The following is an 18,790-nucleotide window of genomic DNA, read 5'->3' as shown; positions in this document are numbered from 1 at the left end:
TTTTATTCAAATGATCCGTAAGAATCCAATAAATTTCCAAAGTTATAATTTCATTCACAAAATGGCAACACAATTCGTTATTCACTTCAATTTCCACAAAAACCATTTACAGTGCTTTTCAATCAATAAGTATCCATCAATATCATTCAAATAATTTTTCACAGTTTCAAACCATTCACAATGTTTTTCAATCAATAAGTGTCCATCAAACACATTTCCACAATTTAAAACAATAATATACAAATAGTCAATATTTATTTCAATTGAAAAATTCAAGAGAAATAGTTGTTGTGCACAAACCTCTGATATTTGTCTCCTGGTCTTGACTCAGTATTTCTTTCCCTTTTGCTGAGTCCTTGTTAACTGAGAAACACAATTTGAAGTGTTTCACATCAAATTAAATCGTTCTCTATCGATGGGGTTTGGTAAATAATACATCAACTCAATTATTCGCTTAATCACCTAATATACCGACCCTCGATGCGTTTTAGGTTTGGTATGTTTTACCAAAGTCATTTCCTCGCTTAGTGCATTTTAATGCAAATTGCTGGATTCCGGAACACTGGTTTGACCTAACCGGACGATCTAGTTCCTCGGTTTTGGTCTCATTAAAACTATCAAGGAACTAAGGCGTGAAAAACACAAGATTATACCATTGAATTCAAAAATTTTCACCTAGGGTCACATGCACCATGCAAGATTTATTTTTATCTATTTAATTTCAATGATAAACAACATATTAAAACTCTTTTAATATGTTTTGATCTGTATTTGCCATTTAAGATTTTAAAATTAATCGATTAATTTTAGAACCCTAGATTAAATCAAGAACGATTACACTAACCTCTTGATGTGCCGGCAAGATGTCTCGCGCTTTGAGATTCGTCTTCAGACACGGATGTTGTCCTCTAGCTTGTCCACACCAAGAACACCTATGGCAGCCCTTGAACAGCTTCTAAAGCCTTTTCTATTAATTAGAAATTCAAGTTCGCTTTTAAGAGATTAGATATGTAAACGGACACTAGAAACAATTTCTAGTTCTTAATTCAAGAGATTGATGGCTAATCTCTTTGAATTGATGAGAGATGAAGAGAAATAGCTGGAGAGGCTCAAAGTGGCGTGACATATGAGAGGAGAGGCTGCTGGTTATGTTTTCTTTTCATAACCACATTTAAATAGCTAGGTTAACACATTAAACCCTAGCCACATGTCACCTTTTGATTAGCTCTAGGTTTAAGTGACCCAATCACATTGTGCCAAGTGTCAAACCTATATTTAATCTTGATTTTAATCATCTTACATGATTAAAAAATATTTGGCAAGCTTATGTGTTATGCCATGTGTCACCATCTCATGGTGCCACGTGTCACACTATGAAATGACCAAATGCTCGTGTCTTAATTTTGAGTTCTTAACCCAAAATAATTATTTTCTTCTTCTAATTAATTTATATCAAATATAAATTAATTAATTAATCTCTATTAATTAATTTTCATCAATTAAATTCATATTTAAACACTTTAAATATAAATTTAATTTATACTACACATCCAATAATCTAGATTTGGTTTCAAGTCATGCTAGGGACTTTGCAATTTAATTGCAAATAAATCTATTTAATTAATCAATTAAACTCTTTAATTAATTAATTAAATCATATTTAAATAGGTGATAACTTGTGTATGTGTGTGACTTACTAGGCTCATCACTAATTGGCAATGAGAAATGATATCAACTCTTAATATCATCGTAACTCTTTCTTACCATAAATGATTTCTCTAAATCATTTTATGAACCTCATAGACCACTGGTTAACACCTAGCATAGCATGCCATGGCCACCCAATTAGTAATAAGGTTTACCTTAAATGAACCTATAATCATATGTTACCATGCACTAGAATCTCTCTCACAAAAATCCCAACTCTGCCGAGTCATGGTTTATGTCAAACTCCATTTGCTATGAATATTATGTTCTCTTTAATTCCAGCTTCTTGATTAAAAGATTTTTCTCATCGTAAACTCTTTTCGAATAAATCTATCTGTCTCCGGCCAGAACTTGAAACATCAAGAACAATTAAATGAACATAGGATTTTAACTCTATTTACTTAGAGGAACAGATTCCATCTTGATCAACACCTACCTCCATATATAACTAGTAGGAGCCAACAGATGCCCATATACCCATACACAGTACAAGTATGAAAGCAGTATCAAACTCAAACTACCTATATACAATATAATGCTATCTCAGTCTAAAGATTATATGCATCGATATGATTTATGACAAAACATTGACAAGAGTAAACTCCATGTGCTTGTCATAAGTGTCACCGTTCGGCCTACTTATCATTTATAAGTGCCTATCATGTTTGTTATATGGCATGAGACTCACCATTCCATCTTATTTATATCTCATATAAATAACTTGGGAACAAACATGAATACAATCTTTCTGGATAAGTCATGTCCTTATTATGAAGTATCCTCGATTGTGAACCTATTTATGATACTTTGTGCTAGAAATATTGTCACTCATATTCTTAACAACTTAAGAATAATATTTCTAACAAAATATCAATGGACCTTTTCTATTACACATAAATATATTATGTAAACGGAAAAGTGGAAATGCCTTTTATTATTAAAAATATGTACAAGATACATACTAAATGATATGCTCTAGGCATACTACTAACAATCTCCCACTAGCACTAGAGCCATTCATTATAATATTTTAGACCCATCTTCTCAAGATGTCACTAACTGAGCTTGTGACAAAGGCTTAGTGAATGGATCACCGGTTTTTTCGCTTGATGTTATTTTTCCGCATGGCTATATCGCTTGCCCAACTATATATCCGATAATGTGGTAGTGCCTTTCTATGTGTTTGGATTTTGGGTGAGACCTTAGTTCCTTAGCTTGTATGATCGCTCCATTGTTGTAATAAGTAATGGAATTGTCGACTCAATGGAAGGAACTACTGTAAGTTCTCACACGAACTTCTTCATCCAAATGACTTCTTTTGCAAAGATTCGATGCAAAGAATATACTCACCTCGAGTGGAATCTGCAATGTGCTCGCTTTGGAACTCTTCCAACCGATCGCACCTCCATTACAAATGAACACATATCCGAGGTAGACTTTCTATCATCGATATCCGATTGGAAATCGTAATCAGATAACCATCCAATTGCAAGTCTCCACTTCCATAAATCAAGAATAAATCCTTAGTTCTTCTCAAGTACTTAAGAATATTCTTGATACCTATCCAGTTGTTCCAAACCTCGATTGGATTGATACCGCTAGTCAAACTAATAAAGATATGCGATATCCTACCTAGTACACAACATTGCTTACATTAAACTTCCAATAGCCAAGCATATGGAATCTCGGCTATCTTATCTCTTCTTCGTGTGTCTTTGGAGACATCTCTTTAGAAAGGTGGATACCATGTCTCACTGTAACAATCCTCTCTTGGAATCAAGCATGTTAAACCTCTTTAACACCTTTTCCAAGTATAGACTTTGGAATAAACCAATTATTCTTTTCGCTCTATCTCTATAGATGTGAATCCCAAGAATATAGGTTGCCTCCTAAGTCTTTCATGGAGAATGTATTTGACAACCATACCTTTATAGTACAACATACCGTATCATTACCCATCAACAGATGTCATCCACATATAAGACAAGGAAAGTGATAGCATCCACTAACCTTCTTATATACACATGGCTCATCCTCATTTTTATAAAACCAAAAGATTTAATGGCTTCATCAAAACGAATGTTCCAACTCCTAAGCTTGTTTCAACCCATAAATGGATCGCTTTAGCTTGCATACTTTGGAACCATCTTGGGATTCAAATCCCTAGGTTGTTCCATGAAAATGTTTTCTTCAATGTATCCATTGAGAAAAGTCGCTTTGACATCCATCCGCCAAATCTCATAATCATAGTATGCACTATTGCTAATAAAATCCTAATTGATTTAAGTATGGCAACAAAGTAGAAAGTCTCCTCATAATCTATTCCTTGCCTTTGGCGAAACCCTTTCGCTACTAGCCTTGCCTTATAGGTCTCTACCTTTCCATCGTAACCAATTTTCTTCTTGAAAACCCATTTGTTTCCTATAGGTACAATACCTTGTGTGGGTCAACAAGATCCCAAACTTGATTCTTATACATGGAATCAATCTCTGATTTCATAGCATCAATCCATTTTGAAGAGTCTATATCCGATATAGCTTCTTCATAGGTAAGTGGATCATCCCCATGATCTACTTCTTCATGAGTAGACAACTCTTGTTCTTCTTCATGAAGAAAACCATATCTCACCGTGGGTGAGATACCCTCGGTTGTTCTACGAGGAACAAATTGTAGATGTTTCATCAACGGGTATAGGTTGACTAGATGGATCTATATCCATCCGACCGCTGGTTGGTCGAATTCTCCAATTCTAACTCTATTTGCCTTCCTTTGCCTCCTTCTTGAACAAACCGTTGTTCAAGAAATGTGGCATCTCTACTTATCACAACCTTTGTGAAGTAGGCAAATAAAAATAATATCCAAAACTATCTTTTGGATATCCAACAAATCGACTCTTTCTCGATCCGGTCTCCAATTTATCGTTGTTCACTTTTTGATATAAGTCGGACAACCCCAAATCTTAACATGCTTAAGACTTGGTTTTCTTCCATGCCATATCTCATAAGGTGTGGAAGAAACCGATTTTGATGGAATCCTATTCAGAATATATAAAGTGATTCTAATGCAAATCCCCAAAAGGAGATTGGCATATCAAGATAGCTCATCATACTACGCACCATATCCAATAGGGTACGATTTCTCCTTCAGATACACCATTCAAATTGTGGCGTTCTCGGAGGAGTCACCGAGAAACAATGCCATGCTCTCTCAAGTATTCATCAAATTCAAGACTCAAATATTCACCTCCACGATCCGATCAAGAGCTTTAATACTTTTTCTGCTTGATTTTCTACTTGATTTAAATTCCTTAAACTTTTCAAAGGATTCATGTTTGTATTTCATCAAATACAAATACCCAAACCTTGATTTATCATCAAAGGTAATAAAATAATGAAAGCCCTCTAGCCATTTCTTTAAACGGACCACATACATCACTATGTATTAGTTCCAAAATATTTTCACTCTTAGCCCTTGTCCAACAAAGGGTGATCTAGTCATTTTGCCTTGAAGGCAAGATTCACAAGTTGGAGTAGGCTCAGAGCCCAATGAGGATAGAATCCCCATTTTCTCCAATTTTGCAATCCTATCTTGCAACATGACATAACCTTAAGTGCCAAATATATTTTGAACTTGAGTTGGTTTTCACCATGGCATTATATTCTTTTAGATTGCTATACCGCCATGGAAACACTTTCATCGGCAATGGAAACACTTTCCTATTGGCAATGGAAACACTTTCTCACGTGGCGTGGAAACACTTTCCTTTGCCTTTATCGCCTTTAGTCTTCCTTTCTCGCTTAGCTATTTTCTTGAAGGACCAGAATCTGAGGTTTCTTTTTCTTATTGCCTTTCTTCTTATTGGACTTTCCAGTAGAAGAAGATGCAACCAAAGCTACCTCTTTTCCTTTATTGCTCGCATATTCTTTTGGGCAATAACCGCATGTTGAGTAATTCACTAAGGTGCAATCTGTTTAGTCATATGGAAATTTGTCACAAAATTCCCAAAAGACTCGTGAAGGGACCAAGGATCAAATCCGCTTGTAGTTGGAAATCCATGTTGAAGTCAAGATGTTCCAACCGCCAATCACCGAATCATCTTGTGGACATGATCCCCAACATTCTGTCCCTCGGACATCCTCATACGGAATAGTTGTCTAGATATCTCATACCTAGCATTCCTCGTGTGCTCACCATACAACTCTTGTAGGTGAAGGAGGATCTCACTGCACTGCATGTTCTCATGTTGCTTCAGAACTCATTACTCATAGAAGCAAGCATGTAACACTTAGCTCTCATATCATGCTCCTTCCACTTGTCCAAAGTTTCATGTTCCTCTTAAGTGGCCTCTGGAGGTAAGGGACCAGGAACATTTGAATCTAGAACATATCCTATATGTTCAAGGTTCAGGACAAGTTTCAAATTTCTTAGCCAATCAGATAGATTAGGTCCTCAACTGTTGTGATCAAGTATGCTTGCAAGGATATTGATGGTGGTGGTTGTTTTGTGCTCATTATTATCGAAAATTAATTGCGTAAAATAACCAGATTAATTAGTAAATGTATCATGTAATTAACCAAAATGATTATGGTCTTTTAATCAAATTGGTCCTCCCACTAACTTAGCGAATCCTACACTTCCAAAGTAGAAAACTGAAATCCTAGTTGGATGGATTTCTAGTGGGTGATTGAATTCTTATAATTCTATTGATCATCCTCAGGTACATCCATTATTTGAATTACAAAAAACAATAAGTGAGCAACTCCTTGCCCATCACATCTCATGTGAGGTTCAACTTTTACTAGCCCCTAATGCTCAAAATCTGTGTACATCCAATATTGACTTATCTTGCATTAGTTGTTGATCCCATTGAGCCGAATTATGCAAATAATTTTAATGTCCTCAGGTACATCCAATATTGGCCACCAAACCATTTACATATTTACAACATCTCATGCTTAACAATTATTCTTAAGAAAATCTCTTAAATTAATTGCATCTCATGCAACTATTTAAAATTTCTTAAAATAATTGCCCCAATGGAGGGCTTATGTTATAATTACTTTAATTATAGCATTTCCAACTTAATCATTTGTTTGGAAGATTTTATAGCCATCCTAATTACTATTAAGGTCTCACTTTGCACATTATCCATTTAGCATGCATATATCATATAATTGCATACATTCCCATACATCTCATGCATTCATGGATAAGCAAAGAAATATGGTATGATCATGGACTTTCTAAGGGATTCAATTCGAGCCACCAAGAATTGAATCAGGGCATTCCTAGGTGCATTTCATTCATTCATTTTACAAGAGTTGCTAAAGGAGTACATAATCAACACTTGATATTGAATTCCTCCCACTGGTCCCACCAATGCTCTTGACCTCCTTGAACTTCTTGCAATCCAATATTACATAGTAATCCTTGGCATACCAAGGCGAATTTAGAAGAACTTAAATAAATGAAATTACAACCCAAAAATATTATAAACTTAATAATACATGCCCAAATTAAATTTAAATAAATTAATTAATTTACAATCGCTAAGAAACATAAAAGAAATAAATCCAATCACATTGGTCTTTATAGTCCATGATCATCCATCATGCATATCACTATTTAACAATTAAATAAAACATACATACTTAAATTAAATTGAATATCTCATATTCAACTTAAAAATCCAGATTTGAATATGATTCAAATAAATTTAAAAATTCAGATTTGAATCTCATTCAAACAAATTTAAAAATTCAGATTTGAATCACATTCAAACAACTTCAAAAATTCAGATTTGAATCACATTCAAACATTTTTTAAAAATCAGATTTGAATCACATTCAAATATTTTTTAAAAAATCAGATCTGAATTTTATTGAATCAATTTTAAAAAATCAGATTTAAATATGATTCAAACAACTTTAAAAATTCAGATTTGAATCTCATTCAAACAACTTTTAAAATTCAGATTTGAATCACATTCAAACATTTTTAAAATTCTGATTTGAATCATAATTTAATTGTGTGATTAAAACAACTAATTAAACACTTTAATTAGTCAAAGAATAGGCCTTAGATCATACAACAATTGCAGAATTAAAAGCCAAACCTTGAACCACCCATGGAACCATTGTTGCCGCCACCAATGGTGGCTCCACCATGTGTGCCGCCACACCTCATGATCCAACCAGCAATGAATCTCTTGATCTCATGATCAAACACACAATTAAATTATATAATCAACAATCTAAATGGCAAATATAGTGGCTCTGATACCAATTGAAGGAACGGAAGCGTGAAAAACACAAGATTATACCATTGAATTCAAAAATTTTCACCTAGGGTCACATGCACCATGCAAGATTTATTTTTATCTATTTAATTTCAATGATAAACAACATATTAAAACTCTTTTAATATGTTTTTGGATCTGTATTTGCCATTTAAGATTTTAAAATTAATCAGATTAATTTTAGAACCCTAGATTAAATCAAGAACGATTATACTAACCTCTAGATGTGTCGCAGCATGTCCGCGCTTTGAGATTCGCCTTCGTGACACGGATGTTGTCCCTCTAGCTTGTCCACACCAAGAACACCTATGGCAGCCCTTGAACAGCTTCTAAAGCCTTTTCTATTAATTAGAAATTCAAGTTCTGCCTTTTAAGAGATTAGATATGTAAACGGGACACTAAAAACAATTTCTAGCGTTCTTAATTCAAGAGATTGATGGCTAATCTCTTTGAATTGATGAGAGATGAAGAGAAATAGCTGGAGAGGCTCAAAGTGGCGTGACATATGAGAGGAGAGGCTGCTGGTTATGTTTTCTTTCATAACCACATTTAAATAGCTAGGTTAACACATTAAACCCTAGCCACATGTCACCTTTTGATTAGCTCTAGGTTTAAGTGACCCAATCACATTGTGCCAAGTGTCAAACCTATATTTAATCTTGATTTTAATCATCTTACATGATTAAAAAATATTTGGCAAGCTTATGTGTTATGCCATGTGTCACCATCTCATGGTGCCACGTGTCACACTATGAAATGACCAAAATGCCCCTGTGTCTTAATTTTGAGTTCTTAACCCAAAATAATTATTTTCTTCTTCTAATTAATTTATATCAAATATAAATTAATTAATTAATCTCTATTAATTAATTTTCTCATCAATTAAATTCATATTTAAACACTTTAAATATAAATTTAATTTATACTACACATCCAATAATCTAGATTTAGTTTCAAGTCATGCTAGGACTTTGCAATTTAATTGCAAAACAAATCTATTTAATTAATCAATTAAACTCTTTAATTAATTAATTAAATCATATTTAAATAGGTGATAACTTGTGTATGTGTGTGACTTACTAGGCTCATCACTAATTGGCAATGAGAAATGATATCAACTCTTAATATCATCGAACTCTTTCTTACCATAAATGATTTCTCTAAATCATTTTATGAACCTCATAGACCACGGTTAACACCTAGCATAGCATGCCATGGCCACCCAATTAGTAATAAGGTTTACCTTAAATGAACCTATAATCATATGTTACCATGCACTAGAATCTCTCTCACATAAAATCCCAACTCAAGCCGAGTCATGGTTTATGTCAAACTCCATTTGCTATGAATATTATGTTCTCTTTTAATTCCAGTTCTTGATTAAAAGATTTTTCTCATCAGAAACACATTTCTGAATAAATCAATCTGTCCTGCCAAGGAACTTGAAAAATCAAGAACAATTAAATGAACATAGGATTATAAATATAATTAGTTAGAGGAACAGATTCAATCTTGATCAACACCTACCTCCATATATAACTAGTAGGAGCCAACAGATGCCCATATACCCATACACAAGTACAAGTATGAAAGCAGATCAAACTCAAACTACCTATATACAAGATAACTGTATTATCTCAGTCTAAAGATTATATGCACGATATGATTTATGACAAAACATTGACAAGAGTAAACTCCATGTGCTTGTCATAAGTGTCACCGGTTCGGCCTACTTATCAATTATAAGTGCCTATCATGTTTGTTATATGGAATGAGACTCACCATTACATCTTATTTCTATCTCATTTAAATTACTTGGGAACAAACATGAATAAAATCTTTCTGGATAAGTCATGTCCTTATTATGAAGTATCCTCGATTGTGAACCTATTTATGATACTTTGTGCTAGAAATATTGTCACTCATATTCTTAACAACTTAAGAATAATATTTCTAACAAAATATCAATGGACCTTTTCTATTACACATAAATATATTATGTAAACTGAAAAGTGGAAATGCCTTTTATTATTAAAAATATGTACAAGATACATACTAAATGATATGCTCTAGGGCATACTACTAACAACTACAAACTTGTAGGACTATGTCTTATTACACGCGGGGCAAAATTTCAGGTCATTCTGAGTTGTGTAGACCAAGTTATGGTCATTACACTATTGCTGGTCAAGTGGTACCATTTTAGGTCAATTTTAGGTCAAATTGGTCAATTCTGGTTCGGCCAGTTTTTGGACCTGAACTTGTGCAAGTTGTTTGACTTGCTTATGGTCATTTCTGGGCTTTGGTGTCTTCATAAGACTTGTAGGTATGGGTCTTAACTATTCTTGGTCAAAATTTCAGGTCAATTGGACCTGGTTTGAGTGAGTTATGGCCTAAACACTCACTGCTGCCCAATTGGTCATTTTTCAGGTCCTAATTGCACCTAATCCGAATTGGTCATTTTTTTAGGTCACCTTGCAAGCAGAATTTTGGCATGGTTTCTCAATGAAAGTTGGCACATTTTGTGCCTAGTTTCACCTCAAATTGGTCTCATACCAATTGAGGTTACACATTCAAGGTTATAGGCTAAAATATACACTGCCCTCAATATGCAATTCACACCCCAACTTCAAACACATTATTTACCTTGCAAGGTTTACTTCCATACCCTATCAAACTGTTTTGGCACATTACCAAAAACATTTTCTACATTACATAAGCATTATTTTGGGCAGATTCCAATCACCCTCAACACACCAAATAGCATTCACAATTACAATTTCTAATTACCATTACAAACACACCTAAACATTACAAACCTTACATACACTTTACAACATTAATTTACATACATATCATCAATCCTTTTAGGTCAATATTCTGCCCACACTTCCTTCAATATACACCATCACTCAAGTATCCACAAGCTGCCACAAACCATTCTTCAACATTACATTGCCGTACCAATATACAATTCCCCATCCAAGTGCATAAATCAACATATAAACATAAAGTAAATCACTAGGTTACTAAATCACCATGATCAACATTATTTCTCATCAATTATATGCATATTAAATCATCAAAAACGTGACCCCATGGCTGTCCAAAATGGAAACAACAATAACCCTTCAAACTCAAAATTTTCCTTCACCAAACTAACACCCATAACATAAACATGAACTTTAACAAAGGATTTCTCAAAAATGCAAACTTACCTTTATTTGTAACTTGCTAAACCTTCACCAAACTTCCCAAAATTGGTATCAATATCTTCCTTGTGATGTGTAGACAAATTTTAGTGAAGAACACTAAGTGATTTGAGTTGGAATGAAGGGAGTTAAGAGAGCTTAAGTGAAATGGCCATGGATGTTTTCTCTCACCATCAATTCGGCATATTTGATGGAATGGAGAAGATGAACTATCTGGTGGGTTTAGTGGACTTACACCTGCCATACTTAATGTTTAATTAATCCTATAGTGGTCCACTAAGAAGAATTAAATCATATATTAAGTTAACTTTCCCATAATCCACATTTAACCCATGATTTCCACTATTTATTTTAGGTACCACCAAATTAATTTTTCATTTCATTTTCTAAGTGTAATACTATTTATTTTTAATGGACATTTAGGTCAAAAGACACTTCGGGATGTCAAATGACCATAATGCCCCTGTTCGGGTAGCTTTCCCGATTTTTCGGTAACACCGTATTTTGTCTGTTTTTCGATTTCTCACTTTTCTTTGTACTAATTATTTAATTTTTCTTTGATCTTTCTAATGATATTTATTCTTCAACAAGGGTCTATTTAAGTCCTAAAAATATTTTCCAGGGTTCCCCGCAGTCCAGGGCTAGTCAACGGTCCACGCCGTGACTTCCCGGTGCGGTTACCCATCGCTAGGGTTCCCGGCTCGCTTAACTTGGTTACATTTCTTTGCTATGATTTTTCCTTTGTTTTTCTTGTGTTTTCTTTTCTTGTATTTCATTATTTTATGTCTCCTCACTCATATTAAGGTGTGGTTCTAGGCATCCTAGCTGTCCGGACAACACTGGTCACTGGAGCAGTAGAACGCACTACCGAACTTAGGGGTGTTACATAAAATCTTCCCGAGCAAAAATCGGACAATCCGCTCGATGGATTTCGGCGTTCTTGGTGTCTATGGAAAGCTCTCGCCGAGTAGATGATTTTGGACACAAGACCCGGTCCAATTGGTGGCCGGATCGGCCGGATTTGGCCGGGGAAGCTGGAGCGGCGCGCGCGCGCAGGGCGTTGCTGCCGCGCGTTTTCGTCCGTTCGAGTATGCGGCATCTTTGTGGCCGGCGTGGTCAAGTGGCTGGGCGGCGGTTGGCCGGCGGCTGGGGGTGGAGAGGAGAGAGAAACGAGAGAGAAAAGGGAGAGGGACGACGCGCGCGGGGAAGGGAAGAAGAAAAAGGAAAAGGCCGGTCCGATTCGACCGGTCCGATCCGGTCCGGTTCGATTCAGAATACAAAATTTTGAATTTTTACTGCTTCAAGGCAAACGAGGTCCAAAAATTCCGAAAAAAATTTCAGAAAACTCAGAAAAATACGTAGACTCCAAATATATTTTTAGTTTTGCCACGTGGTCTTTAAATTAATTTTTAAAAATCATCAAAGTTTATATTTTCGGAAAATCGAACCCGATTTTTAAAATCCGAAAAATCTCAAAAAAATTCCTAAAATTTAAATAAAATTAAAGTATCAAAAATACTCATAAATAATAAAATTTAAAATCTTGGGGTGTTACATTTGGTGTTACCCAGAATTCTGGGCAAATTCCTGGTTGTTGGCAATTTTGTGGGTTGATTGTAGGTGGATTTTCAAATAGGATATGGTCAAAATTTGGATTTGTTTTCTTCATGAAAGTTGTAGGGCTATGTCTCAGCTTTCTATCGGTATAAAATTCAGGTCATTTGGATCTTCCTAGGCCAAGTTATGGTCATTTACGTAACTACTGTTCATTTAGTTATTTTTGTACAGGTCAGTTTGCTCAATTCCGGATTTGGCCTAATTGTTCACTAAGTTATGGTCACTTTCTGGGCATGATTCGTAAATGAAAAATGTGCCATTTTGTGTCTAGTTTCATTCTCAATTGGCCTTACACCAATTTGGTTGGTAAATTTTCAGTTTTGGTCCGTGAAAGGGACCTAGGTCAAGCTGCCTGCAGATTTACCCTAACTAATCCGAATTGGAACATAGTTCCAACAATACTTATTTATTTAGCTTGGATAGATTAGTATACCAATTAAGGGCTACAGATAATAGTACTGCCTACTGAGAAAATCATGAACTGACAATATATGTCTGGTATGATTGTTCTACATGTTGTATGCCTACTTATTAGCCATTATGCCTAACTTCATTTCTGGCTTTACAAGCCTGACAGCTGGCCTCGTGCTTGACAGATGTATATTGGATAGACATATGGTTGTCTAACCCATATACTCCCGTGTATTTAGCTTTTATAGTCTATTATAGGTTTCTTGGGTGCTGATAATAATTAATTAAGATTGAATATACAATAAGTAAATAGAAAAGATCCCGATAATTTAAATTGTTTCCAAAGTGAAATAAAAATGTAAAATACCTAAAAATTATGAAATTTGCCATATATAGAAATATTATTTAAATTGTTTAGTTATTGTTATTATAAATTATGCACCACTAAGCACTATGCTTAGCGCATTGGTTTTCGATTGCGTGAGTCAAAGAAGATCAAAACATCAAGCGCCACAAAGAGTATTCAGACAGAGCTCACCGGATCGCCACACTGCATGCAGTCACCTCACCAGTCTTTTGTATTTTGGTAGGGCCCATGTATAGACTAGTATTTTAGCTCATTATGTCTAATCATGATGTAATTACTAGTTTATGATGTATTTCATTTTGGACTTGTAATTAAACTTTGAGATTGTAATGAAAACTTGTAATTTATTATCTATGAATTTCTATATAAATGCAATAGATGATACTTTTTGAGATCTCATAAATAATTGTGAATGATATGATAAAGAAGAATATGATATGGAAATGTGTCAAATGAATATAAACATGTTAATAGATGATTAGTGGAACCCGCTAGATGCTAACAAAACGGAGGAGGCTCTGTCCGGGTCTCCACAAAAATAAGTTATATAAAAAAAAAAAATTCTACATATGGATTACTACTTTTAAATGATATTAAAAGTTTACAATAGATATGATAAAACAAGATAGGGTGCTCCGGCACCGAATGTGGCACTTCTTGCTTGGCTATACAGTAGACGGGTAAGGGGTTTCACAATTTCACCATTAAATCAAGCCTAAATGATTTATGCAGGAAAAAAAATTGCTCTATGGTATGAAGAAGAGGGAAAATCCATCATTAAGGTTACTATTACCTTGCCTAAAATCTTAAAACTTCAATCTAAAATAGAAAAGTCATTTCAAGGACAAAGCACTTCTTTCCGATAGTTAATATAGAATCATGAATAAAGCCTATGAAAAAATTTTTATTTTTTTTAAATTGCAGCAACAAATTTCTCCTCCACCATACTTAAAACTTACATTGTCCCCAATGTAAAGGCCAAATGCAAAAGAAAAGAAAAAAAAATGCTAGAAAATAAAATAAGATAAGGGAAAGAAAATAAATTTGATTGTGGCTAACAAGCCACCCATTGGTTGCCTCCCAAGAAACGCTTTTGTTTATCGTCATTAGCTCGACATGGCAAAGCTCCTTAATCCACATAAATTGGGTTACTCAATTTGAGCTCCTCTACTGAATGCTCCTGAAACCCCTCATAAAATGGCCTGAGTCTAAGATCGTTGACCTTGAACACTTTGTTAGTTCCTAAACTTTGAATTTCAATTGCACCATAAGGAAACACATTAGTAACAACAAAGGGTCCAATCCAATGAGAATGCAATTTACCAGGCATCAGCTTCAATTTGTAATTATACAATAAAACTTTTTGCCCAATCACAAACTGCTTCCTTAGTTTGTTATGGAATGCCTTGGTCTTTTCTTTATAGATCCTAGAATTCTCATAAGCCTCAAGTCGAATTTCCTCTAATTCATGCCATTGTAATTTTCTTTCTAACTCATCCTCAATGCTTAACTCAAAAACATCCTGCATAAATGTATCAACAACATCAATAGAAAAGACAGAATGATCATCAGCAGGATACTTCATGGCATCAAAGATGTTAAATTTGACAGTCTCTCCAACAAACTCCATAGTTAAGGTACCATCATCCACATTAATTTTTGTCTTAGCAGTTTTTACGAAAGGTCTTCCAAACAAAATCAAAGTTGACTTTGATGTGAAAGCACTATCCTCCATATCCAGAATGTAAAAATCTGCAGGAAAAATCAATTCTCCAACCTACACCAACATATCCTTAACTATTCCCAAAGGGTAAGCATTAGAACGATCAGGTAACTGAATAATGATACTAGTTTCTTTCAAAGGACCCAAATTTAAAGTTTGAAAAACTGAATTTGACATAACATTAATAAATGCTCCTAAATCTGCCATTGCACCTTCAAATCTAGAATCACCTATTTTGCAGGGAATAGAAAACAAATCTGGATCCTTACACTTAGGGGGTAATTTTCTCTGAATTAATGCTGACACATTTTTCCCCACACTAATCTTCTCATTATTCCTCAACTTGTGCTTTGTAGTGCATAATTCCTTGAGGAATTTAGCATACCTGGGGATTTGTTTGATCGCATCAAGTAAATGTATGTTAACCTCTACCTTCCTGAAAGTCTCTAAAATTTCTTTCTTTTGTCCTTCTTTCTTAGTCTTGGCCAACCTGCAGGGGAATGGAGGAAGAACAAAAATTATTAACCTTATTCAGTTAGGGTTCAGTATTTACCTCAACTTAAGGAACTTCAGACTCTTTTGCTCCTTGCTTCTTCTTTTTCATTGATTCATGTGGAGTCCGATTATCAACTTCTTTCCCACTTCACAACACTATAGCACTTGCATTTTCTCTGGGATTCAGGACTATTTGTGATGCAAGCTTTCCAGAACCTTGAGCTTCAAGCTTGCTCACAGATGAAGCTAACTGACGAATCTGCCTCTCTATGTTTTGAATGCTATTTTTGGTCTCCTGTTGAAACTCTTGTGTATTGCTAGCCAAAGCCTTAACAATTTCATCAAGTGACATATCTTGATTTGAGGGAGGCAGAGGTGGTTGATTCACTTGTAGTATTTGCTGCTGGTATCGATTTTATACTGGTTGATTCCCATAACTCAGATTGGGATGATCTCGCCATCCTGGGTTATAAGTATTATAAAAGGGATCATACCTGCGTCGTGGTTGTCCATAATTTCCTACTGCATTAGCATGTTGCATTGATTCATCCTCTTGTAATGCAGGACACATATCAGTAGCATGACCCGAATATGAACAAATTCCACATACCTTAATAGTTTGCATATTCCCTACAGCCAATTGCCTCACTAAAGAAGTTAAATCAGAAATCTATTTCTCAAGATTAGATGTACTTACCTCATTAACCTTCTTTGGTGTGTGATCCATTCTCTTTCCAAACTGCTGAAAGTTTGCTGCCATGTTAGCAATCAGCCTCCTTACCTCTTCTGGTGTCTTATCAACCAAAGCTCCTCCACTAGCAGCATCTATCATACTGCGGTCCATTGGTAGAAGTCCCTCATAGAAATACTGAATCAAAAGCTGCTCACTTATTTGATGATGGGGACAACTTGCACACAGCTTCTTAAATCGCTCCCAATACTCATATAAGCTCTCTCCATTATGCTGAATGATCCCATAAATTTCTTTTCTTATGTTGGCAGCATGGGTGTAACACCCCTATTTGTATAGCCTGGTATATTTCACTGTTCCGGTGACCGGTGTCGGTTCGGACAATTAAAGGGATTAGGACCACACCTAAGACAACTAGAGAAGCCATAAACACAAATAATTAGTAATTGTTAATTAGTTAAGTACAAATAAGAAAAACAGAACATAAGAAGTTAAACGAGCCGAGAGTCACAGCGATGGGTGACCTTCTCGGGAATGACTGCGAAGTCGATTTAAACTCAAATTTCGAACAGTAAAATGTGATGCAGTGGCCCTTAGGACCCTTACGAACACAGTGGAAAAGAGAAAATCATGGGAAAAGGTTGTTAAGTCAGTCAAATAATTAGGTTAGTAAGCCGGAGGAAATATTGAATTATTTGCAAACCGGGTTGAATCGACGAGGGGCAATTTGGTCAATTGACCCCGAGAGCTGACTCCTGACCTAACTGTCAAATAAAATCAGAGAAAAAAAAATTTTGGAGTCAGGAATTAAATTAAAGAACTAATAGAAAAATACATAGAAAAAAAAAAGAAAAAAAAGAAAAGTTAAAAAGGTAGTGACATCATCATGGTGACATCACCGATGAGGTCATAAATAATTTTTATTTACTTAATAATTTGACTAAGTCAACTAAAGGATAAATATCCAAAATAAAGAGACAAAAATTATTTTTCCTTCTTCTTCTTCTTGCTAGCCGAAATCCGTCTCTCCCTCCTCCATGTTTGTCCACCATTGATGAGTTATTCAAGCTTGAATAACTTGAATCCTTCCCATAAACTTAAACCTTGAACCCTAGAAAACTTCTAAATTACCATAGAAAGGAAGAATAAAGGAAAGAAAAAGGGAGAAATTGGAACAAAGAGTGTAGATCAAAGACTTCACCTAAGGTTAGTATGCTAACTTTCAATTTTCTACTTTAAATGCATGTTTAGTTACTTAAATGAACTTAGAAACTAATGAAATGAAATAAAAATATGTGAGGAGGACCAAACTGAAATTTTGGCCAGCATGATGGGGAGTGTGATTTGCATGGTTTGATGGATTTGAATGAGTATATGAACCTCAATTAGTTAAGTGATTATAGTTAAAAGCATTGAATTGGTTAAATGCAACCATTAGTGTGAATTAGGGTTTTGGACATTAGGGTTTAGAGGCAAAAATGTGAGAAACCTGTAAATGATGTCTTTGACCTAGTTCGAAGTGGGAAATGGTCAATGGAGACCAAATGAAGTGTGTTGGAAGTGTTGGAGTTGAGATCAAATTCGGATTGAGTGTGGTCATGCTACTGGCAGCATGACCAAGGTACATTTGAGGGACCAAAAATGAAAATTTACATATCCAATTGGTATGAGACCAATTGGGAATGAAAATAGACACTAAATGACACAATTTTCATTTAGGAAGCATGCCCAAAAAGTGACCATAACCTAGTGAACAAATTAACCAAGCTTGGAAAATCACAGTCTGCCCTGTACAAACTAACAAAATGAATAGTGTTTGTTTATTTGGTCATAACTTGAGCTAGGCAAGTCTAAATGACCTGAAATTTTACTAGTGGACAGATGAGATATATATCTAAAACTCTCATGAAGAACATAAACTCAAATTATGTCATTAACAAAGTCATTTGGCCACCCCAATTTGGTGACCTAAAACTGCCAGCACCAAAAATTGCCCAGAAAATCTGGGTTGAGTCTAATCCGGCAGCTATGGTTCAAATTACTATAACTTGAGCTAAAAAACTCCAATTGGGGTGATTCAAAAAAGAGAATAAACTTAAGACATTAGGGAACATTTTCTATGAAGAAAGTTTTGCCAAATTCCAACAGTAAGATGACCAATGGAACAGTGCAACATTAGACACCAAAACTAAAAATTATCAAATTTGCTTAAAACACTTAGAATTTGAATAAACAACCAAAACCAATAAATTTCGTGACCAAAATGTGG

The 18,790-nt window shown here is 34.9% G+C and overlaps 1 non-coding gene across 1 annotated transcript; it reads left to right on the top strand.

The window, feature by feature from the left end:
* The first annotated feature begins 16,720 nt into the window (after positions 1-16,720).
* On the top strand, positions 16,721-16,827 carry LOC131176481 (small nucleolar RNA R71). Its single transcript, XR_009146532.1, has one exon. It is a non-coding gene; the product is annotated as a small nucleolar RNA R71 (small nucleolar RNA).
* Positions 16,828-18,790: the final 1,963 nt, after the last annotated feature.

The sequence above is a fragment of the Hevea brasiliensis genome, unplaced genomic scaffold (assembly GCF_030052815.1).
Source record: "Hevea brasiliensis isolate MT/VB/25A 57/8 unplaced genomic scaffold, ASM3005281v1 Scaf127, whole genome shotgun sequence".
NCBI lineage: Eukaryota > Viridiplantae > Streptophyta > Magnoliopsida > Malpighiales > Euphorbiaceae > Hevea > Hevea brasiliensis.
This window is presented reverse-complemented; position numbering and strand designations above follow the sequence as displayed.